Genomic DNA, 25,807 nt, shown 5'->3' with positions numbered 1-25,807 from the left:
ATCGGCTTATATGATTTTAGTAGGAATAAGTTATTTGAAACAGTTTGGCCATGTTAGGCATACACTTTTTATATGTGATAAGCATGCATTTGTGGGTAGTTTTTCTGTCATACGTGCATGTCAGGGGTACGGTTTGCGTCAGATGTGATGATCCTGTACGTTATTGGCAGGAAAATGTTATATCAAGTCGTAAAATCTAATTACAGATAAATTACTAATCAGATGTGATGAGTATGTGTGATTGAAGTAGGAAAGTGCTAGTACAAGTAATATGGTCATATTTAAGTTATATATCAAATCAGATTTGATCAGTATGTCTGATTCTGCTAAGAATGAGCTATTTCAAGTAGTATGATTATGTTAAGAGTAAAGTTCGCATCATATGTGATTGATATGGAGAATTAAGGTACGAAAATTGTATTTCACAGAGTATTGTAATCTTTGGAATTGTATAATGGCTATTTAAAGGAGAACTGCACGTCTCAATTGTCATGAGCATTAATGATTTTGTGTAGGAAAATGATATTTCAAGTACTTTGGCCATATTAAAGAAACGTTCGCATGTTAAGTTATGGGCATATATGATTTTAGCAGGAATAAGTTATTTGAAACAGTGTGGAGATGTCAGGCGTACAATGCTTATATGATGTGATAAGCACGCATTCTTGGGTAGTTTGTCTGTTAAACGGGCATGTTAGGGGTACGGTTTCCCTCCGAAGTGACTATCATGTACGTTATTGGCAGTAAAATTTTATTTCGAGTCGGAAGGTCATATTAAGAATACAGTACGAATTAGATATGATGAGCATGTATGATTTAGGTAGGAAAGTGCTATTTGAAGTAGTATGGTCCAATTTAGAATACATATCAAATCAGATTTGATAAGTATGTTTGATTCTGCTATGAATGAGCTATTTCAAGTAGTATGATTATGTTAAGAGTTCAGTTCGCATCATATGTGATTGATATGGAGAATTAAGGTACAAAAACGGTATTTCACAGAGCATTGTAATCTTTGGAATTGTATAATGGCTATTTAAAGGAGAACTGCACGAATCAATTGTCATGAGCATTAATGATTTTGGGTAGAAAAATTATATTTCAGGTACTTTAGCCATATTAAGAAAACTTTGGCATCTTAAGTTATGGGCATGTATGGATAAAGAAGGAATAAGTGATTTGAAACAGTTTGGCCATGTTAGGCGTACAATTCTTATATGATGAGATAAGCATGCATTTTTGGGTAGTTTTTCTGTCTTACGGACATGTCAGGGGTACGGTTTGCGTCAGATGTGATGATCATATAGGTTGTTTGTAGGAAAATATTATTTCGAGTCTTGAGGTCAGATGAACAGTACAGTAGGAATCAGATGTGATGAGCATATATGATTTAGGCAGGAAAGTGCTATTTCAAGTAGTACTGTCATATTTAGGGGTTTTCACACCAAAGTATTGTTATCTTTGGAATTGTATAACGGCTATTTAAGTGAGAAGAGTATGTATCAATTGTCATGAGCATTATTGATTTCGGGAAGGAAAATGATATTTCAAGTACTTTGGCCATATTAAGAAAATGTTTGGCATCTCAAGTTATCGGCTTATATGATTTTAGTAGGAATAAGTTATTTGAAACAGTTTGGCCATGTTAGGCGTACAATTCTTATATGATGTGATAAGCATGCATTTGTGGGTAGTTTTTCTGTCATACGGGCATGTCAGGGGTACGGTTTGCGTCACATGCGGTCATCATGTACGTTATTGGTAGGAAAATGTTATTTCGAGTCGTAAGGTCATATTAAGAATATAGTACGAATCAGATAAGATGACACTTTATGATTTAAGTAGGAAAATGCTATTTAAAGTGGAATGGTCATATTTAGGGTACATATCAAATCTGATGTGATAAGCCTATTTTATTCTGGTAAGAATGTACTATTTGAAGTAGTATGATCATGTTAACAGTACAGTTCGCATCATATGTGATTGGTATGGAGAATAAAGGTACGAGAATGGTATTTAACAGAGTTTTGCTATCTTTTGAATTGTATAATGGCTATTTTAGTGAGATCTCTACGCATCAATTGTCATGAGAATTATTGATTTTGGTAAGGAAAATAATATTTCAGGTACTTTGACCATGTTAAGAAAACGGTTGGCGTCTTAAATTATGGGCACGAATGAATTTAGCAGGAATGATTTATTTGAAACGGTTTGGCCATGATAGCCGTACAATTCTTTTATGATGTGATAAGCACGCATTCTTGGGGGTAGTTTGTCTGTTAAACGGGCATGTTAGGGGTACGGTTTCCCTCCGAAGTGACTATCATGTACGTTATTGGCATTAAAATTTTCTTTCGAATCGTAAGGTCATATTAAGAATACAGTACGAATGAGATATGATGAGCATGTATGATTTAGGTAGGAAAGTGCTATTTGAAGTAGTATGGTCCAATTTAGGATACATATCAAATCAGATTTGATAAGTATGTTTGATTCTGCTAAGAATGAGCTATTTCAAGTAGTATGATTATGTTAAGAGTTCAGTTCGCATCATATGTGATTTGTATGGAGAATTAAGGTACAAAAATGGTATTTCACAGAGTATTGTAATCTTTTGAATTGTATAATGGCTATTTAAAGGAGAACTGCACGTATCAATTGTCATGAGCATTAATGATTTTGGGTAGAAAAATTATATTTCAGGTACTTTAGCCATATTAAGAAAACGTTTAGCATCTTAAGTTATGGGCATATATGGATAAAGAAGGAATAAGTGATTTGAAACAGTTTGGCCATGTTAGGCGTACAATTCTTATATGATGTGATAAGCATGCATTTTTGGGTAGTTTTTCTGTCTTACGGACATGTCAGGGGTACGGTTTGCGTCAGATGTGATGATCATATAGATTGTTTGTAGAAAAATATTATTTCGAGTCGTGAGGTCATATGAACAGTACAGTAGGAATCAGATGTGATGAGCATATATGATTTAGGCAGGAAAGTGCTATTTCAAGTAGTACTGTCATATTTAGGGTATTTCACACCAAAGCATTGTTATCTTTGGAATTGTATAATGGCTATTTAAGTGAGAGCAGTATGCATCAATTGTGATGAGCATTATTGATTTTGGGTAGGAAAATGATATTTCAAGTACTTTGGCCGTATTAAGAAAACGTTTGGCATCTTAAGTTATCGGCTTATATGATTTTAGTAGGAATAAGTTATTTGAAACAGTTTGGCCATGTTAGGCATACACTTTTTATATGTGATAAGCATGCATTTGTGGGTAGTTTTTCTGTCATACCCTAATTTAACCTATATAAAGGAGAACTGCACGTATCAATTGTCATGAGCATTAATGATTTTAGGTAGGAAAATGATATTTCAAGTACTTTGGCCATTTTAAGGAAACGTTCGCATGTTAAGTTATGGGCTTATATGATATTAGCAGGAATAAGTTATTTGAAAAAGTTTGGAGATGTCAGGCGTACCATTCTTATATGATGTGATAAGCATGCATTTTTTGGTAGTTTTATCTGTCTAACGTGGATGTCAGGGGTACGGTTTGCGTCAGATGTGATGAACCTGTACGTTATTGGCAGGAAAATGTTATATCGAATATTAAAATCATATTACAGATACATTACGAATCAGATGTGATGAACATGTATGATCAAAGTAGGAAAATGCTATTTGAAGTAGCATGGTCATACTTAGGTTACATATCAAATCAGATGTGATGAGCATGTATGATTCTAGTAAGAATGTGCTTTTTCAGATAGTATGACCATCTTAAGAGTTCAGTTCGCATCATATGTGATTAGTATGGAGAATTAAGGTACGAAAGGGATATTTCACACAGTATTGTTATCTTTGGAATTGTATAATGGCTATTTAAAGGAGAACTGTACGCATCAATTGTGATGAGCATTAATGATTTTGGGTGGGAAAATGATATTTCAAGTACTTTGGCCATATTGAGAAAACGGTCGACATCTGAAGTTATGTGCATATATGATTTTAGCAGGAATAAGTTATTTGAAAGTTTGGCCATGTTAGGCGTTCAATTCTTATATGATGTGATATGCATGCATTTTTGGGTAGATTTTCTGTCATACGGGCATGTCAGGGGTACGGTTTCCGTCAGATGTGATGATCGTGTACGTAATTGTTAGGAAAATTATATTTTAAGTCCTTTGGCCTTATTAAGAAAACGGTTGGCATTTTTAGTGATGAGCATGTATGATTTTAGCAAGAATAAAATTTTTGAAACAGTTGGGCCATGTAAAATTATTATATGATGTGATAAGCATGCAATTGTTTGGGTAGTGTTTCTGTCATACGGCCATGTTAAGACTACAGTCCGCATCAGATGTAATGAGCATGAATGAGTTCCGACTCGAAAGTGCTATTTCACGGACTATGGCAATGTTAAAGGTACAGTTGGGATCTGATATGATGAGCATACTTTGGTAAGGAAAGTGCAATGTTAGTAGTATTGGCTATGTGAAGAGTAGGCTTCGAATCATCTGTTTAAAAGAGTTTGGTCATGTCAAGCATACAATTCGCATCAGATTACATAACCAGGCTATATTTTGGTTTTGGGTAGTTTTTGGGACAAACGGCCATTTTAAGCGCAGGGTCCGCATCAGATGTTATGAGCATGAATGGGTTTTGACTGGAAAGTGTTATTTCACGGACTATAACAAAGCAAAGAGTGCAGTTTGCATCAGATGTGATGTGCATATTTTGGTAAGGGAAGTATGATTCCAAGTAATATGACCATGTGAAGTGTAGGTTTCGAAAAAGATGTGAGGGAAATGAATGATTTAATGGATGTATAGAAAGGTAACATTTGTATCCATTCAAGATCCTTGATATTGTTCAATTTTTCACCGCTTTAATTACATATCACAACTCTCTAGGTATATGCCTTTAAAAAAAAAAAACAAAAAAAAAAAAAAAACGCTTTCTTAAGAACAGACGCATGATGTATCCTTCTGATTTAAACAATAACACAATATTTGAATGGCTAGATTAGTATACAACATTTTCCCTCCCAGGTTTTCTAGGTTAAGTGAACTATATTTGACATTACGCGTCACTTAGATTTAAACAGCGATTTGAATTTGAGGAATAGTCATAAGCTACAACCTTCAAACAAAAACAGTCTAAGTCATTAAGCAAGCCATTTTGTATCAAATATTTACTCTTCATATTACATAAAATAAGAAATTGAATATTATTTCAAGATTACCTACTGAATTATGTTACACATGCCTTATTTTTTGGTTGATAAGGAGAAAAATTAAGGTTATTTTTTTTTACATAATTAAGTCCATTTTTCAGTTAGTGAAATACTTAGACTTACCATTTTTATACGACCGCAAAACAAATTTGGATGTATTATGTTAAAGGTCTGTAGTTGGAGTCTGTAGACAATTTGATTTCCGTAATTTAATACGAGTTTCCCTTGTATGGGTACTTCTAAGTTGGTACATGAAAGTTTAACACATATATGTCCACTGTGGTGGACGCCTTTTTCAACAAATGGTGGGCATTCCAGTGGGAACAAATTGTGCTCTTCTACTAGCTGACCTATTTCATCACTCTTATGAGGCCGACTTTATAGCTGATCTGATTCGAAAGAAAGAATATCGTTTAGCTAGAACCTTTAATTTCAGTTTCCACTATATAAGTGACGTATTATCTTTAAAATTCCTAATTTAATATTTGATACATAGCATCTATGCCCCCCCCCCCCCAAAAAAAAAAAAAATAAAATAAAAGATAAAGGATACAACAGACCTTGACCTACAGTTAGAAATCGATGTATGATCAGATTCTAAAATTACAGTTATTTAAATGGTTGAAATTTTTGGTATTTGACCACTTATTGGTCAATTTGCTCAAATTTCTTTGTTGAAAATAGGGTAACTTTGCTAAGGGTTTAAAAAAAACGTGGATGGATTTTGGCAAGTGTTGTTCAAAAGTAAAGGTAAAAGATAGGGGAATGGCAACATATATTTTTTTCAATTTATTTAAAATAAGTGGAATACAAATACTTTCAACAATTATCATTACACAATTATCAAGTATCATGATACTTGCGAGAAACATACTTTAAATTATATAAATAACCCCATTCCCTCAAAGTTTTGTAATACTTTAAACAAATGCTACTACCAATTAATTTAATGTTAATTCCAGTAAGTAGTTAAAACTATCACGAAAGAAACTAGAGGCTCAAGAGAGCCTGAATCACTCACCTGGTTAACCATTTGCTTATTTGAAAAACTTGAGGAATGAGACAGGCTAAGTTAAAATCAACTAAATTGTCAAATGCAGGAAATGCTTTTCATAGCATTTTCATGGCCTGAACCAGAATTTTGCTAAAGGCAACAATTTTTTTTTCTTCAAAAACCTGTCTTAATCCGAACGGTCAATTTGTGTGGGATACCCTAAGGAACATGTATGCCAACTGTCATTGAATTCTGTAAAATGGATTTTGAGAAGCAGATTTTCAAAGTTGCATATGCGAAAATATAAAAAAAACTGTTTCAGGGGCCGTATGACCAATCGTTTTGAAAATTTTGGTCATAGGTCTGTCTCATAATGCTAAACAATATTACCCAGACAGAAATTTGCTAAAGGCAACGATTTTTGAGTTATTTGCAAAAAATTGCCATCTGAACCTATGTTCTATTTTTAGTAACGGCGGCAACGTTTTTTCATGAATCAACAATTCCAACAACCATTTTGTGTGGAATACCCTAAGAAACATAAATGCCAAATTTCATTGAATTCTGTCCAATAGATTTTGAATAGATTTTCAAAGTTGCACATGCAAAAAATCCAAAAAAAAAATCTGTTTCCGGGGCTGTAACTCCTACATCAGTTGACCAATCATTTTGAAAATTTTGGCATAGGTCCATCTCATGATGCTGAACAATTTTATTCGTGCCAGATATTTGCTAAAGGCAACGATTTTTGAGTTGTTTGCAAAAAACTGCAATCTGACCCCTATGTTCTATTTTTAGTAACAGCAGCCATGTTTTTTCAATGATCAAAAATCCCAACGATCATTTTGTGCAAAACACCCTAAGGAATAATCATGCAAAGTTTAAAACCTGTCAGTTTAGTAGTTTCAGAGGAGAAGATATTTTAAAATTTGTCCACGACGACGACGGACCCCAATGCTCATTACAAACTGTGTCAGTATACCAATCTGTTATTCCAAAGTTCTTCTTCCTTTCATTTGAACAGGGTACGTGACTGATCAACCTAATGCCGGAAAATAAATGCTATTTTTCCTCCATTCCCCTGGGTGAACAAATAGGAAAAGTGTTTTTTTTTTTCAAAAAATACATCCATTTTATGACACAAATAAATATTTACAAAGGTCTAATACTATAGTTTGACCCTTGTCTGGGAATATTACAATCACTGAACACATCAAGGAAGACAGCTTTTTTCCCTCCTGAAAAAAAGAAATAAATTCAATGCAGTTCAATCCATAAATAATGAAAACTGAACAAAATAAAACCATATTTCTTATGGCTGTCATGAACTTGTGGTGAATCCATCTGCACAATGAATACTTATTTGTACAAAATGCCAATAGTTTTTCTTTCTTTTTTCTTCTTCCCTGAATTGACTTTTTATGAGCAATTGAGCGGGTGTTGCTAGAAAAACAGAGGATGCTTACCATATCAGTGCACTATGGTTATGCTTCCAGTTTTTGTGGAGTCTTAGATGCTTATTTACTTCTGTTTTACCTTGCATGTACAGTAGTCCCACTCTTGAGAGAACAACCCATTTGCAACATAAAAGAGGCTTTACAAAAGGGGTGGTCTCTATAAAGGAATTGATCTGAAAATCAAAATGGCTGAAAATATATACAAAATGTTCCTTATGTAACAGATTTGCTTTTCTTTTGTAGGACCTTTATGTATAATCCAGATAATGTCTGTTACATGTTTTATGAATATTAAAATGCCTTTTATTATCTGTTTAAAATGCAAGTATGACACATTAAAATATAACAATGTATTTAAACATAAGATGCATTCATTAAAAGAACTTGAACGTGTACATTGTATCAGATTTACTTTGAAAAATGAACTGATGTCAGACTGTTTTCATAATTAAAATGTTCTCCTTTTTCCAAATAATATTTTGAATTTGCATTTTACACACCTTAAAATCTGCCGCCAGCTTCCTCAAACTGTGACCCTTTTCAGTTAATTTAATGACTTTAACTTTGTTTTCGAGTGTCAACACTTTCATTTTTTTTTAACAGATGTCATCTTTGTTTACCAATTGTGCAATCACAGAAGTGTAACTTTAATCTTTCAGGTCAAACTATTGAACATCCGGTCTCAAACTTCTGGTTTATCATTGTTATCAAAGTTGTCAATAAACAACAGCATGGTTGTTTTTGAGAGGACAAAGGATATTTTTGGCCGAAAAAAGGTGGCCTTCAAAAAGGGGTTAATTAGTATATAAAAGAGTTAATGCAAGAGAAATATGGCCAGGAGAAAGGAGTGGTCTTTCAAATGAGGGGCCCTAGAAAGGGGGACTGCTGTATAATATTTCAGTGATTTTTTATTCTTGGTTGTGTGTCAGTTATCCATGCCTGTCTTTGTCTCTGAATTACATTCTTTTAGTTTCCACTATAATCCTTGAACTCTCTCATCATTAGTTTGATAAAGAAGTGTATTTCTTATAAAAAACATATCCCCAATACATAAACAAAACTGTAAAATTTACTTATTTTATTCATCTCTTGCTTTCTAACCTACTAGGTAAATTAAGCAATGAAAAACACATTTTTTTACTAAAATGCAGTTCTTTTTTCTGGAAAAGTAGAAAATCAACATTTTAACTACACAATTTGATTGTGCTTTATATGCTAACAAATAAAAATGCTTACAAAAATCTCTTAAGAATGTTATTTTCAAACAGTTTCCAAATACATAAACCTATGGTGCTGCTGCAGGGCACAGTTGTTCAGTTTAACCTAAACAACCTGGCAATTGACATCTATCATTGATTGCTTGATCCTATAAAAAACAGATAATTACTTTTAATACATGAAATAAAACACAATTTGCCAAAATTATACCACAATACTTGAAATTCTATGCATTATGCTATGCAAATTAGGCCTCAGACTGAATCATGAACAATTTATGGTTTACTGCAAGAAATATCACTAAAGTATGATAAAAGAAGATATTCCAGACCTGTCAACAACTACAATATTCGTCATAATAGAAATTTGCATTAAAATTGTTTTACAACATGGCAAACATGAATAAATTTGATATTAAGTGACCAAAATCCTCAAAAATATATATTATTTTTAGAAAAAATATCAATTGAGAATAGCAAAAATGCATCAGGTGAGTGATTTTTACTTTCAAATGTAAGTGTGCACACATACACAGAAAAATTCTATATCAGCCCAAACACAAAAATATGTTTGTTTGCTGTTTCTCAACCCAATGATTTAAAGCTTAGGTCAGTAGGTAGGAAAAAACAAATTCTTCTATTGAAATTATCAGAGAGGAAGAAATGCATAAGGAATGTAACATAAGTGAGGTAATTAGTTAGTCTCGTATCCATGATGATTTATTATTATTTTATCCATAATTTTATGTTGCTTATGATGTTATATAAAAAGTGTGTATCAATTATATCATTGATATGTTAATTTGTAATTATATTGTAATGATCAATATCTTGAATTATGATACATGTACAACTTTCATGCATATAGAATGTTTCAAGAAATTTGTTTTAACTTAAAAAACCTAGACCAATCCACAAAGATTGGGAAACTGTCAAACCTTAAAGTCAAAAGCACACGTTTTCTACTTTGGTGGTGTTGTGCTGCAGTACTCCTTATCAACTGGACATACCTCCTCTTTCCTGTCTTTGAATCTGTATATAAAAATCACACATTTTATCTACTTGGATACATCTTTAAATATGGCCAAAATTCAAGTTAAAAATTACATGCAGCTGTTTAAAAAAAAAAAACATAAAAGGAACTCTGACTATTTTATTAGCCTCCATGTTTTGACGTAGACCCGCTCAAGAATATCAATACAATACTTGTACCTATTACTACAGGCAAAGTTTGCGATAAATTTTTTTAAAAAATCTTGAGTAAATGTGATATGTTTTGAAATACCTTACAAGTTTTTTTTATAACTTCCATGGGAAATAAGGTTGTAGCCGACAAAGAAGTTGGTTTGTTAAGGGCAAAATCTGGCCTCAAAAACAAAGTCTACATGAAGAAACTCTAATATTGTTTCTCAAGCTCTTTAATATGTTCTATAGTTGATTTGATTGGTTTATGGTAATAATTTGAACATATAAGCCCTTCAAACTTGACCGAGATTGGAAAAATCTGTTAAAAAGGCTGGAAAACACCAAATTTTGTGTAGTTTATTACTCTTTGAACAATGGCCACATGCATGTTGAATCTCTTGCTTCATATATTTTGAGTATAATTGTCAGTTACAACTCATGTAAAAATATCTTGAGTCAAAAGATGTGTGGCAACTTCCGCTCCACACAAAAAACACCGTAAAAATTGCAGAAATGTTCAAGGTTTTTGTAAAAGTCTCATAAATGCACACTGTCATTTCTGGAATAAAATCATAAATCTTGTCAAAAACATCTTAAATTCAGTGTTTGCCACCATTTTACTATACTGCTATTACTTAGAAATCAGATAATCAAATTTTCAAAAAAGCCCAAATTAAGAGGCAAAAAAGGGTCCTTACCAAACATTCTCCTTTATAGGTATAAATTCTGGAAAAAACTCCCATTACTTTCCATGCTTAGCCATCACAAAATCAACACCTATATTTTTTTACCATTCAAAACCTGGATTTTTCATATATTGTTTAGATAAAAAGATATATAGTTTCATCTTATGCCGCTGTCAAACTATATGGTCATGCAGAACTTTTTGGCAATTCACATGGCTTGTTTGTAAACAATGTATTTCAGCACTGTGTTTCTATACAGGACATCCCTATTCTTTAGATCTTTGGTGAAAAAAAATATTTCAGTTCTTGAAAAAAAAAAAAATAAAAATTACTAGAACAATGAAAGTACTGTAAGAAAAAATTCAAACCAAGCAGTGTTATTCAATGGTCTAAGTTCTGGCACTCATTTTCTTACCTCAAATTTTTCTCCCCAAAATGGGCAGTGCTTGTTGATCTCATGAATATTTAGTGGTTTTATACCTATAAGGGAACAAATTCCATCAAACCTAAATATTTTTCAGTAAATTACTCATTTTTATATTCAAAGACCAAATATTATGCTTTATTTAGTATCTTGCCTCCACTTGTGGCCAGAGTAAATTTTATATTATTCAGCAAAACTTTCAGGGGTTGAACATTTTTTTGGGAAGACCCGAGCCCTGGACTTTTTCATTTTTTGTACACTAAGCCCGAACAATGTTATGTCAAGTCCCAATCAATATAAATGCAATTTTGTTATCTGATATTCTTACGTATAATTCTAGGTTTGCAGGGAAGAAGACACAGTGTCAATTGATTCCATCTCCACATCTGATGCCTTGTCATCAGCTTTCCATTTCTGCATTTTTTTTAACCGTGAAATTATAATTGAGCAACGATCTTATCCTCAAAAAATTATCAACAAAATTTGATCTTTATCATTCCAGCGCTTGATTAATAAAATTTGTAGCATGTCAAAAAATGTGTCTGATCAAGCGCAGGTGTGATTCAGACTTGAGAATGACTAATCAATAGATCGATCTAGTAAATACCCATTCTAAAAATAAAGTTATTACTATTTATAGGTCAGGGAATAGATCAAGAAACATGGTCCAAATAATGACAACAAAATCTTTCAAAAATTAGTTCTATTTTTTTTAGATTTGCCATGCCCGACAGACTTATTTCATTGAAAAACGACAAGTCCCGAGGTGCATTTTTTTCAGTCCTGGGCATCGGCCTTTAGGAATTTTCAACCCCTGACTTTTCAATTTAAAAAAAATTCTGTTGATTTCTTGAAGAAAACCACTTAACCAAAAAAAAAAAGGCACAAGAATATCTGGTAATGATAATCAAATATTGTTTCTAGAATTTTACAATGTAATTTCATGACAAAATTTTAAAAAAAGGGACACTATGCTGTTCACTTGAAAAAATACAAGTTTAGGAATGGAAACACACCCCACAATAAAGGGCTTACACATACAAATTCTGAAGTATATGAAATACAAGTGACTAATTTTGTGAAACTAACACTGGATGAATATGATCTTGTGACTAAATCTCCAACAAGCAAACATTCAACAGAAATTCCAGTCTCCATGACATCTGTGCAGTTGTTGTGTACAAATCAGGCAGCTAAGACTGAAGTGGAAAATGTGCTGAGAATAAAATTAAGACTGCACAAGACAAATCTTTACTTTAATCTAACTAAATAAGTTATTCAGAAGTACTTTGATATATGAAATCCATATTTATACATGTAAAAAAAGAAAGTTTTTCAATACATGTAAAATAGAGAGTTTTGGAGTTTTTCAAATGTCTATGGTAGAACACATGAAAATAGCCCCCCCCCCATTTTTTTTTTTGAAATCCTTAAAAACAAGAGAAACCTACATAAAACTTTTATTTTTATTCACCGTCAAGAAATACAGCTATGAAATTACTATAAAAAGTAGATATGGAAAACAGAAATATGAGCATATGATGTAAATGGTGCATGATAAAAAAATAATGAAAACAAGGGAGGTAATTAAATAGACCATTTTTCAACTGATTGATTATATGAAAAATAAATCCTTTCTAAAATTGAATTAGAAGGAAATTTATAGTAAAAACTTTTATTTGTGCCTACAGATCTGAAAGAAAGACAAATAGAACTGTAACAATAGGAAAAAATAGTGACATGTAGAATAAAGTATTTAGGGAGCACATACAAATGTCACCGAAGTAAAAAGGTTACTTAGACAGGATTTATTGAAAGAACAGAAATGGGATTCAGCTTGAACAGAAGTGGCAAAGTGTACTAAGTGCAAATACAAATCAAAAACCTTTAACTTGTACGAAGACGTTGAAAGCAACAAGCGCGGTCGTCGTGCAGCCAAAATACATGTAAATGTAGGCAGGCAAGTGGGTCTTCAACACACACCAATAGGTACATCAAGTTACCATCAAGTTTGTATGGCATCAAATATCCCCCCCCTCCATCTGTATCAGGTATGCAGTATAGATCAAATTAAGTGGCTAAAATAACAGAAAAGAAAAATGAGGACATGAAAATGCAGAGAGAAAAGGTAAAAAGGGTGAATAGACTACATGGCTAGGATCCTAAGACAATAAATGTCCAGGCCGATAGAATCTATATCAGCAGAATATATTAAGGTATTGGAAAAACGCCATTCCAACTAGCAACACAGTCTAACTTCTCTGTAACTGACAATGAAACATTCAAACATTATGTTGTAGCCACAAATCAAAAATCAAAGCTGTGCTCATCAAAAAAGAAAAAGCATACAGTAAAAAACTAAATTAACATGCAAGACAGTATTGGAAATGAACAAGCCTGGGCAAGAACTGCGAGATGGGTTTGAGCTTAATGAAGTAACCACAGATCCAGACAGTAGTGCATATAATGCTGCAGAAAGCATGGTCAACAAAGGTCTTACTTCAACGGAACCAGTACATTACCTCAACAAAAGACCCATGTCAGCCAACCATAGGAAGTATGTGACAAATCTGTCAAGTGTGTGTGATATAATGCCAGCTCGCTTGAAAACCCCCCAAAAAAAACACCTCCATGGGCTGTTTGCTTCTGACATAGCAGCAAGGTGACAAGCAGAATACATGACACTACAAAATTCCTGATGGGGCTCTATCAAAACTATCATATGTTACTGATGCCATAGTATCATAGTGAACTGTTCCTGTGGTAACAATTCAAAATGTTAACTTTATTTATTTGCATGTTCAAAAATTAAGAAATCTAAGACTTGGATTGAAAAAAATGCTTACTTAAAGCAGAGAAATTTTGAAATTGAATCAAATGAGAAGTCCAAACATGTTTTACAACAAATTATAAACTACCGCCTAGATAAAGTGATGCTTGCTACATATAAGTTGAGCCCCTTAATCACGCTATTAGAAGTACTGTACCAGCAAATAAAAGCTATGCGAGAAATTTTTCCAGTTGAATCCATACGCCAATCCATAAAGTCAACAAGGGCACTGGCAACTCTATCATCAGACTGTGTGTAGTCTGATCAAATCAGGGTCAACAGTGGCCAAGTCACTGAAAACCAGAGGCTCCTAGGAGCCTGAATCGCTCACCTGGTTGAATTTTGCCTTTCAAGGGCAATAAATTAAACAAGAAATTCCCCAACAATTTTGACTCAAGAAAACTTTGATAGGACTTATCATAAGTATCATTTCAGCAAATGAAAGTTAAAATCTATCATAGTTTTCAAGACACTGGCTGAAAACTGAAAAAATAAAAACCTGTCATTTTCCCCTGTCAAGGGCAATAACTCTTATAAGGAGGCATCTAACAACTCTTATGCCTGAAGACTTTTGTAGTCCTACAAATAAGGATCGTATCATATTTTGAAAGAATTTGGCTAAACCTAATGGTTTTGGAGATATATGTGAAAAACTACTGTCTAACCCCTTTGTTCTATTTTTATTAACGTGGACCATTTTTTTTATGGATAAAAAATCCCCACATCAGTTCTATGCAGGATACCCCAAAGAACACTCATTAGAAGTTGGGTACCAATTGGTCAAGCAGTGTCAAAGGAGAAGATTTTTTAAAGAAATAACATTAAAAATAGGAAAAAAACATTGAAAAAGAGCAATAACTCCAACATGGCTTATCATATGAAAATGAAAATTTTTTAAATCAGCTAAACCTACAGTTTTGGAGATATATGCAAAAAACTACTGTCTGACCCCTATGTTCTATTTTTAGTAACGGAGGCCTTTTTTTTTGATGGATCAAAAATCCCCACTTCAATTCTATGCAGGATACCCCAAAGAATACTCATACAAAGTTTGGTACCAATTGGTCAAGTAGTGTGAGAGGAGAAGAGTTTTGAAAAATTGTTTAACGACGACGGACAAGTACGACAGACTCCAAGTGATGGCAATAGCACATATGGCCTTTGGCCAGGCGAGCTAAAAATGGCACTTTGAAGATATGGGTTCCCAGAAAACACACCTACACTAGCTGAAACTGACACACAATACAAAAAAATTCTTGTCACCATAGAACAACACAGTTTCAGCCTTCTACCCAAGCTAGAAGCTCACTAGCAGAAATGTAACAGTAAAGAAGAAACTTATAGTTTCATGATGCCTCCAAGTGATGGCAATAGCACATATGGCCTTTGGCCAGGCGAGCTAAAAATGGCACTTTGAAGATATGGGTTCCCAGAAAACACACCTATACTAGCTGAAACTGACACACAATACAAAAAAATTCTTGTCACCATAGAACAACACAGTTTCAGCCTTCTACCCAAGCTAGAAGCTCAATAGCAGAAATGTAACAGTAAAGAAGAAACTTATAGTTTGTAACATACTTTGTAAGACAGCAAGCAATCTAAGATCACTTGGACGAGATCCAGAGTGCCCAGGCTATCCTGGTAACTGTTCAGCTAACATGAAATGGAGTGCTACAATAGGCAATGAAGAGAGGTATTTTGAAATACTGGGTGATATGCTAAATGACCATTTATATTTGGACAATTAACAACAGATGGTGATAGTCATACGTTCAGAGGATTTAGCCGGGCACAAGAAGAAAATTTAATTATCATACCTGAGAACCGTCGCGACACCAGATATTTAGCCAAATCACAAATGCGAGACTGTGACAATGCTAAATTTAATGAAATGATGCTACAGTTTGTAACTAAAACAGATTGCACAATGCTAAAAAAAAAACGATTTGCTTTTGACTTAAGCAACAGCTGCACAAAGGGTTCAACTTCGCTCTTAGTCTTAGGGAGTTTGCAAGAGATATGAACAAACTTGTAAACAGATTTAGCTATGCAACAGATAGTATCATTGCGTGTTATACAAGACATTGTTTAGAAAAGTACAAATCATACTCCTATGTATGTAAAGGTACTGAGCAAGATCACTGGGGCAAAGACTTTATGCCAGATGTGGAAGCAAAATGCTTGTACATGACAGAGGATGATAAGAGACTTGGGTGTAATATAATCAACATTAGATTTGGTTCGTTAAGACTCGTTTTGGGACAGTGACACTTAAGTGTGAGGCTGTAAACCGAGGCTATGGAAAGTCAGATCCAAACGAATCCACTCACCTGAGGATCTGTTCTGCTCCTATTAATTCAAACTACTGTCTGACTACAAGTGCAAGCAGGATTAATCATGGACCAGGGGAATCTTGCCACTTCCGACAAATTTGTATCCAGTCACCAAGCTGAGAAGACAAAATGAGAAATATGAATATGATAAACAAAAGACACAAAAAATGAAAAAAAGTTAAGAATTGTTTCTACAATCAGGAATTTTACAACTTATGACTCAATACTGGATGAGCCTGGAACATATAAACAAGAGGCTCCCAGGAGCCAAAATCCCTCATCTGTTTAAATTTTTGCTTTCAAAGGCAATAACTGTAACAAAATGGTGTTGGACAAGTATGACTCCATGAAGACTTTGTTAGGGCATATCATGAGGATCATTTCGTCAATCAAAAGTTTCATTCTATCTATTATAGTTTTCAAGATATTATCATATTTTTTTTTAATTCAAACTCATATTAAGTATTTACATTTCATGTCATTTAAAGACATACAATTTGTGTTATTACTAAGAGCACTGAAGATGAAATGTGTAGATTTCAGATATTTAATATCACAAATCTACATGTATTTACCATATTTGACTGCACAAGGCAAACAATAAGGGCATCTTACCATATTTGACTGCACAAGGCAAACAATAAGGGCATCATGTTAATATAGTATTAATGTATGGCTTTTTCTGTATTGGCCCTGTTACATGCCCGAGGTATTAATAATGGCCATTACAGCCATCCGAGGCTATTAATACAAAGGGCATATTACAGGGCCAATATGGAAAAGGCTTTGCATTGATACTTTTTTTAACCAACTTTATATCTATTACTGAAACATATGATTTCACCTTAATTTGAAAAAAGTCTGTATCTCGATGAATCAAATATTTATGAAAATAAATCATGATGGTGTTGTTTCTAATAATCACCCCCCCCCAAAAAAAAAGAAAATAATAATTAATCTCTAGTACAAGATTAAACATACCTAATAATTCAATATACTCAGTTCCTGTACCATCTTTCAACAACTTTAAATCTCCTAATCTAATTACATGTAATTGAATTAGATCACTCTTACTTAAAGTTGTCACTTATTAAAGGTAAGAAAAACTATTAATGCCCCATACTAAAATTAGTAATGCATGGCTGTGATTTCCTAGTGACCGGCTGTAGGAATTTCCAAATCGTAACTACCAGTTGTAAATGATGGGCATTTCTATACATTTTATGTTGGATAATAAAATTCTCTAAAACTTTTAAAGTTTGGACAAACAGAGAAGACAAGCAATAGTTAGAATTGCAAACTAATTCTCGGTCTATTTATTAACAATTGACTTTATTTCTATCTTACATCTACTCCACATGATTTTTCATTGATACATGTAGGAATTAATACACATTTGTACATATATGTAAATAAACTAAACTGGTCATTGTGCCCTGTACAAGTAATACAAATGTACACTCTCCCTTGCATAACTACTATTTATCCTGTCACATAATATGTGTCTGAACAAGGTTTAATTTAATATATATACATGTATCTTCATATGTAGACTGCTCTATTTAGGTTACAGACCACCAATTCAACCAATGAGCATTTGGAACGTACGCAAAAATAGTTCTACGCAGAAATTACCCCTGTTCCTCATAGTGCTGTGAAAAAAGTTCTCATCTCATTTAAAAAATTTAAACAGTTTCTGAAAGGAAAAACATTTCTGTACATTTTATAGGTGCATTTTGCTTCTTGTGATGTGAAGCCTAATCTCCATAATGATTTCTAAATATACCCCTATCTTGTGAAAACACTGGGATTTCCCATGCTATTTATAGACACTTCACTTCCGGTGACCAGTACTGCACTGCAAGTCAGCTAACCCCACATGCCATTCAGAGGATTGTGAGCTGGCATATGTAGAATCATGCTGATATATAGTCCTCTGCAGGTTAAAGTTAAGGTAAAGTCCAGAGAAGCCATTGAATATTGTGAAATTAGCATAGAAGCCTATGGGAAGTGGAATTAATGGTTTTTAGCCTCTACTGTTATTGGATGAATATATATATAATAAGGTTAAGATTACGTTTTGTAAAAATAAATTCATCTTTTCTGATAGTTTTCAAGCCTTTTCCTATTTTTTTACTTACATTTATTTCAAACAGTGAATGTGATTTTTAAAAACTTCAGGAAACACATGGATGTATGTACAGGTACGTGTATCTCCGTTGTTCCACTGTTGCTGTTGTCAAGAACCTACCTCGCCTGGGAAAAAAATATAACTCCAAATGTATTATCCACATCAAAGCATAGCTTTTCCAAGATAGGAAAGGCAATCATTGTCTTATTTGCAGCTGTCAGCTGTGTCTGAATTTTGTTTATGTTACATGATATGTGTAAAATATTCCCATCATCCATCGAGAACTGTAATAGGATACAAGAGCACAATTATTCGTAATGCATTTTCCATAGGGTACCTATGTAGTTTGAAAATTAATTTCAACAAAACCACACAAATTAGCAGAAAATGGGTTTCAGTTCCTAAAACTAGAAAAACATACTTTTTATTTGCACAAAAAAAAAGTATATGGTCATGCGGCAAAAGTTGACCGAAATTTCAGTTGTTATGGACTCTTGAAAATTCAGCACAAAATACACTGGAAAAAAATGAAGCACCTAGATTTCATTTATGAGAAATCATTTCAACCCTATAACAAATTATTAATTATTACCAAAATAAAATCAATCATAAATGGGTAAGTTTTGAAATGAAAATAAATTTCAAGCCATATCCAACCAATCAGGTACCACCTTGTATTCAGTACTCAGTACCATGTTGGAGTAAAAAAGTTCCCGGTAGAATGTAAACAAATAATTGCGCATTTGTATCCTATCAAAACATGAAGCGGTTAAGAATCAGTACTCAAGTTCGCATTTATAAAGCACATCTTAACACAAGTACAGAAACCAAGTTCAGTGAAAATCCGTTAAAGTTTAGTTGAGATATTCCCTTTTTAGGTTGGAGTGCGAGTTTGCGGCCAGTGCTGAAAAATTTCCACAGAAAGCAAAAATCAAAAATTAAAAATGGAAAATTTCTTGTTAAAATATCTTAGAAATTATTCTCACTTATGTTTTCCAATACTTTAAGCAATACTCCTTTTATGCATGTACAAGTTGAAATCTAAATTTATTAAGGGTAGAATCTACCCTTTTAATAGTAAAAATACAAAAAAAAAATGGAAAAAAGGTTCAAAACTTTCTAAATTAAATGAAATGAAGATCCACTTTCTAACTTTATCATGTAATTTTTAATCGTTGGTGATAAGAGGTACCAGAATGACAGCAACAAATTTTGCTTGTCATCATAATAACTATAGAAGAGCCATGAGATCATCAAATGGCATCTTTGAAGAATTTTATATGTTTGAAGGGGGGGGCACCTGTTGTTTATCCTCTAAATAGTGCAAAGACTGAACTTTTCACATCAACCTGTACTGCAAAACAAGTGTATAAAATAAACTTGCATCAGAGCACATCAACACTTATCAATGCTAAATTAACAGAGTCAACATTTCAAATTTATAAAATGACAGGATTCAAAAAAGGAAATAAATACACATTTAAATCTGGGAATTTACCTCACAAAAAAGCAAGGACTAAACTTTCAACAGTGAAAAGTGACTTAGAAACACCTAAATACATTAGACTTACAAGGAAAACTCATGAACTGGTTGTTAATGATCCATACACTGATCCTGAGGAGAAGGCAGAGCGGTCCAGTTGTGCGGCCAAGTTACTGCGACCAAAATCTAAATCTGTTCCTGTTGCTAGGAAATCTAAGAAAGGAGCTAAAAAAAAAAAGGTAGGACATGTAATAATAAATAACGTAATTAACTTACAATCAAACAGTTTATTAATGTAGATTAAAAAAAAAATAAACAATATATGCCATATGTGCACAATTTTCAAACTATTTAGTTTTTCCTTAAAACTTGCTAAGTTATTTCCAAGAACACAATTTCTTGCACTTTGTATAGTAATTAACCTTTATTTAAGTTAAAAAGTAGGAAAAAATCAACTAGATATCAGCCAAATGTACATAAATGCTCCATTAAAAAAAATATTAAAATTAAGGGGGAGATAACTGTAAATTGCATTTGAATATAGAAATAACTTTAGTGTTAGTAGGACATAAAATATGGTTTCTTCTCTTATTTTCAGGTTGAATTCTGATTCCCACAGAGTGCTGTGCCTTTACAAGTCAGAAAACATGTGGAATTGCGCATTTAGAGAGCATATGATGAAAAGTCCAGACTGTGATGGTATTTTACTATACGATTTGGACGAAGAAGAAAAAAGAGGTTTCTCATCAAGATTTCGACTTATTTGCGCATCGTTTGAATACTTTTTGAAGATGTATACACAGTAGGAGGAACTTGAAACCGGCAGACCGGGTAGAAAACCCTCAAAACTAACAACTGGTGTACTAGTTGGCCTGAGTCAGACTCCAATTTGTCCTACAAGCTTGTGCAAAATCTTTCTAAGTGGCAATATCTCAACTCCAGCAGCCTCTAGCCTGCAAAGAAGGACAAATAAAGTATATAAAAACATTGTACAAGTTGTAAAAAAAGACATGAAAAGAAGAAGGGAAGAATTAGTTGAAATAAACCGCCTCCGAGGAAAGAAAAATCCAAGATGTATTAGTGTTCAAATGGATGGTATGTACAGCAACAGACCCAACCCAGGAATTGGACGCACACCGTTCCAACAAGCTAATCAGCTGAAAATGTAACAAAAAAACATAAAATTGTTAATTTGGTTGACAAAAATAAGCTCTGTTCAGAGCATTCTTCACTAGATATTGATTTTTGACTCAGGCCAACTCCAGTCTGAATGTACTGATGAATGCAGTGCTAATATTCCAATGGTGAAGAGCATTGGTGATGAATATGCATGGGCCAGGGAGTGCCTTGAAGACCTTTTAAAAGACAACATAGAAGTAGACTATTTAGTTACTGACCCAGACAGTTCAGCTTACAGAGCTGCAGTTGATTTGTATGAGGAGGGAAAATCAAAAACTGAGCCTCAGCATTTCATTGATATCAGGCATTTGTCGGAAAATATGCGGAAAAGTGTGGAAAAAGACAAAAGTCTCCTAAAAATCATGCCAGCACGGACACAAAAGCAACGCCAAAAGCTACTGAATAACTTTGCAACAGACTTAACTGAAAGGTGCAATTCTGAAGTTGCTGTATGTACTAAGCAATTCGGAGGAAATTTTAAAAGAGTTAAATCAAAGATGTCTCATACAGTTGATGCAGTTATATGGTGCTACATGGGAAAACATGACTTATGCAAGAAACATTCTTTTGTATGTGGCAAGAGTGAGTGGCTCAAGAAGAGAAGTCTACTACCAAAGACATTCAAAATCATGCATACCCATGAAAACATGGATTTTATTCGTATCGCAGTAAATAAGTGCCTCGGACCAAAAGCACTTGAGAAGACCAGGCTTAATATGAACACTAACTTTGTCGAGGGTGTGAATCGTAGCATAAGGCGTTCCTTACCTTCAAATGTAATGTACAAAAAGAACTATTCTGAAAGGGCACACTCAGCCATCCATAGTGTAAATCTTGGTCCAGGTGAATCCATCCTTGAGTTGTGCAGTGCCTTACACTGTGACATTCCAGTTGGGAGTACAGCTTACCAGGCTCTAAAAAGTGTGCAGAAATTAGACATTTTACAAAAGCAGCATAAGCAAACAATGGAATACAAGAAATATAGAGGTGAAAAACGTGAAAAACTGTACAAACTCAGGGATGTCATTAGAAGCCAGCAGCCGGCAAAAATCGCCGCCTACTCTTTCAAACGTCGCCGGCTACTTTCGTACCCCACAAAAATAAAATTCATGAAATATTCTTCAAGACCCTCTTTATATAATATACTGACAATATTCATCCACAAATATTAAAGATTGCACTTGAATGACGCATCGGTGTGACTTTAATGTATTGTTCGGTTGCTAAAATAAATAGTCCGCGTTTTTTCCCTGTTTCTAAATATAGACTTTCTTATTTTTACCGAACTAAAAATACTTCGTTTCCGGTCAGCAAAAAGCAACATGTTGGGCCGTAAAAGGTCAAAGCCTGTGACACAGGGACAATCATCTATCTGTAGTTTTTTGTCACCAGGGCCAGCTAAGGCCAAAAAGACAGACAGTGACAATGGTAGATATAAATTAACAATCATATTATTGATGATATTTAATATCTTATTTTAATTCGATAAAATACTAGCAAGGTCATTGGGTATGACAAGTGCCATTTTTGTCAAAACAAAATTTTCAACAAGATTGGATCGATTGATGGTTCAAGCGTGTAATGAGAGAAAAGATTGATATGGGAGTGGTTAATTATGCTAGTTAGCAAAACAATTTAGAAAAAAAAAATAATTAAAAGCTCAAATTATTTATAATTACCTTGTTGTCACTTGTCTTAAGTGGAAAAAAGAAGGGTCTATGCAATGGGGAACTTTTCAATAATAAACAATTTGTTCAAAATTTTTAAAAAATATCACATTTTTTAGGCTTAACTAACAGAAACTTGTATAAAAATTGTAATCTTATTGTCCTGTACAATGGCCCAGGAGAGCCCTAGATTGCAGGATATTGCACCATTTACCCCAGAGCTCGCGGCCCCCGGACCCCCTGCCATAATGGGCTGGTTCGCCACCTACTTTATCTAATTAGCCAGCTACTTAAAAACTTAGTGACATCACTGAAACTGTATGAAAAATTAAGTGAAATTATTGCGTATGAGAAAAACTCGCTACTGAAAAGTGAAAAAGAACAGAAACCTTCTTCTCGAAACAAACACACAGACCATTCCTACAGTGTAAAAAAAAGAAAAGGAGAATTTCTGTTAGAAAATAGTTTTTATATTAATAAAATTAAATATTAAACAATATGGTTTGTGTGATTTTGAGCAGAGGCCTTGACTTTTGCAGTGAATTCTCTCCTGGTTAAACTCATGTTGTTATATGGCTATGTGGTCTGGCTTGACACACAGTTTCTCATGGCAGATATGGCTGCACTCTTTGTCATTAAAAGATTTTTGAAAATCATCCCTTGTGATCCTATGCCTTATCATGTAGGAAAGCCTGTGTGCAGTCTCCCTTTTGCCCTCTCCATCAGGCCATTTCACTACTAGGACCCCATAACCTGACTTGGACTTCCGTGCCCCTATCCATTCAATGCATCCCTTCTCATTGCCCATTAAAATAGCCTTTTTAAAAAACTTTTTCTCAATATCAGCCCAAAAAGCATCAATTTTGAAAAAAAAAAGAATGATCAAAGTCACCACAGAGTTTGCAGGAAAGCTAAGCACCAAAAAACAGTGATGAAGAAAAAAAGTGAATGTGAAAGTACACATTCTCTATAGGATACAAGAGCGCAATTATTAGTAATGCATTTTCCATAGGGTACCTATGTAGTTTGAAAATTAATTTCATGTAGTGTATGAATCACAACATATCAATGCAAGTATGATGGCATTCGATTGTTTTCTTGTAAAAAAAATGCCATCCCTTTAATACTGTCCTGTCATTCTGACATCTGGAAAATCAATGAAGCGTTCTTCTCCTTAGCAAAAAATCCCTATCACTATCAGTATCTTAACACCCTTGCGTTTTAACATTGCCTAGAGAAAAAGAGGCAATGGAAATTAAGATAACCATAATCCATATTGGAGGGCTTGGCCTCAGGTCACCAAGGGGCTTATCTCTAAATCAATCCTTTAGCTAATATGGTCCACATACAAAATTAGTCCATATTTCCTCTGACCCTGCAACTCTCCTCTTTTTCATTTGGATATTGATATGTAGGGTTGGGTCAGAACGATGTGTTATACAAAAAATTGGAGATTCAGCGGTACCACAGAGTACAGCCCTTCAACCGCTTGTAATGACTTTCAAGTTGAAATTGTGCATGTCACACCTACCTAGTTCGTGGATCGTTATGGTGTATCCATCTGCACCATGAAAACTGATTTATTCAACGGGTCATAGTTTTCCTTTCCTCTTTTGTCTACCCAGACTTGACTTTTTATGAGCAACTCCGCAGGTGTTTCTAGAAAAGCAGAGGACGCTTACCCTACCGGTGCACCTGGTCCATGCTCCCAGTTTTTAGTGGAGTCCGAGTTTTTCACTTGCTTTTGTTACTTAGTATGTATGATTTTAGTTACTCTATCAGTGTGAGAAACCATTTTTCCCCAACTTGCCATTCTGGCTAGTGGAATATTGATCTTGCTAGCCAAATATAAATTCAACTACCCACATTTTTTTTTCTGGACTATCATCTTTTTTCTCTTGGATTTGACTATCTCCTGTCTTTCTGCAACTATCTTTTCATTTGTTTTTAAATTTATCAAAAACTTTTCCATTTTCGAATATACCCTCCCATTTAAGTTTTTCAAAGTACTTTACAGTAACAAAATAGGTACTCCATTTCTTGTTCATTTTTATTTTAGCAATAAACAACTAATTTGCAAGGTAACAAATCTTAAATTACCAAGATAATTTCGTTTAAATACTAATACGAGATCAGGACCGTTGCCTAGGTTTTGGCGCATCCCATTTACCAGAAATTAAAATGGCAGATCGTAAACAATGCTTTACAAGTCAATAAAATTGTGCATATCATGCCAAAATTCACTTGAAATATTCAAGCTAAACTTCTTAAAATGAAGGGAACATATTTATAATGTATGATGTTAAGGGATGTTTTACTAAATAACCTGTTGGCTGGTTAACTTTCCTTGGACCTTGCCAATCAATTGATGGTCGCCAAATTGACGAGTGTAAGCAAATGAGAACTCGCCAAAATACACATCTACTCGTATTTGGCGAGCGGTTGTTTTCCACACTGCTCTATGTTCTTTGTTGTGAATGTCTGTTTTCCATATCTAGTCTTTGTCCCTAGATTACATTCTTTTTATTACCAATATAACCTTGGTTCCCTTGATTACTCTTTGATTCTGGAATCATTTTCCTGTATGCTAATACCAAATTAACTACAAAAATTACATTATGGAAGGAACAGAGCAGAAACGATTTTTAAGACTGGAATCTAACAGAATATTTCAAAATTCCACAGAAAAATCACGTGTGTACTACGCTTCCGTTCCAAAAGTAACATGCTCTCTTTTACGGTTCAAAAATTTTAAAACATTTTAAATGTCAACAAAACAGGGTCTCTCATGGAAAATGATCAAAACTTTAAAAAAAAAAAGGTAATTTTTGTAGCAAATTTGGTATCAGCATACAGGAAAATGATCCCGGAATCAAACTAGGTAGATATGACATGCACAATTTCAACTTGATTCTTGAAAGTTGTTACAAATACAAGCAGTTGAAGGGCGGTACTCCGCGGTACCGCTGA

General features: G+C 33.8%; 1 long non-coding RNA gene across 11 annotated transcripts in view; it reads right to left on the bottom strand.

The window, feature by feature from the left end:
- The window catches only part of LOC148616439 (uncharacterized), a 53,082-nt gene that overhangs the window by 26,645 nt on the left and 630 nt on the right, over nt 1-25,807 (bottom strand). Inside the window, exons 2-11 of one of the 11 annotated variants that reach the window (XR_015922214.1) lie at nt 21,939-22,084; nt 20,845-20,944; nt 20,080-20,216; nt 18,519-18,633; nt 16,375-16,493; nt 13,097-13,289; nt 12,301-12,410; nt 9,855-9,948; nt 8,936-9,065; nt 5,372-7,480 (exon numbers count right to left, since the gene is read on the bottom strand). This is a non-coding gene — a long non-coding RNA (uncharacterized LOC148616439). Of the gene's footprint in view, nt 1-5,371; nt 7,481-8,935; nt 9,066-9,854; nt 9,949-10,882; nt 11,093-12,300; nt 12,411-13,096; nt 13,290-15,622; nt 15,716-16,374; nt 16,494-17,358; nt 17,689-18,518; nt 18,634-20,079; nt 20,217-20,844; nt 20,945-21,938; nt 22,085-25,807 lie in introns of those variants that run through there. The other 10 variants (XR_015922211.1, XR_015922207.1, XR_015922210.1 and 7 more) reach the window with 10 other exon arrangements.

Source organism: Perna viridis, chromosome 5 (genome assembly GCF_037379345.1).
Source record: "Perna viridis isolate PV_CMFRI_1.1 ecotype Kerala chromosome 5, ASM3737934v1, whole genome shotgun sequence".
Classification (NCBI taxonomy): domain Eukaryota; kingdom Metazoa; phylum Mollusca; class Bivalvia; order Mytilida; family Mytilidae; genus Perna; species Perna viridis.
The sequence above is the reverse complement of the archived record's forward strand: the minus strand, read 5'-3'. Positions and strand labels throughout refer to the sequence as shown.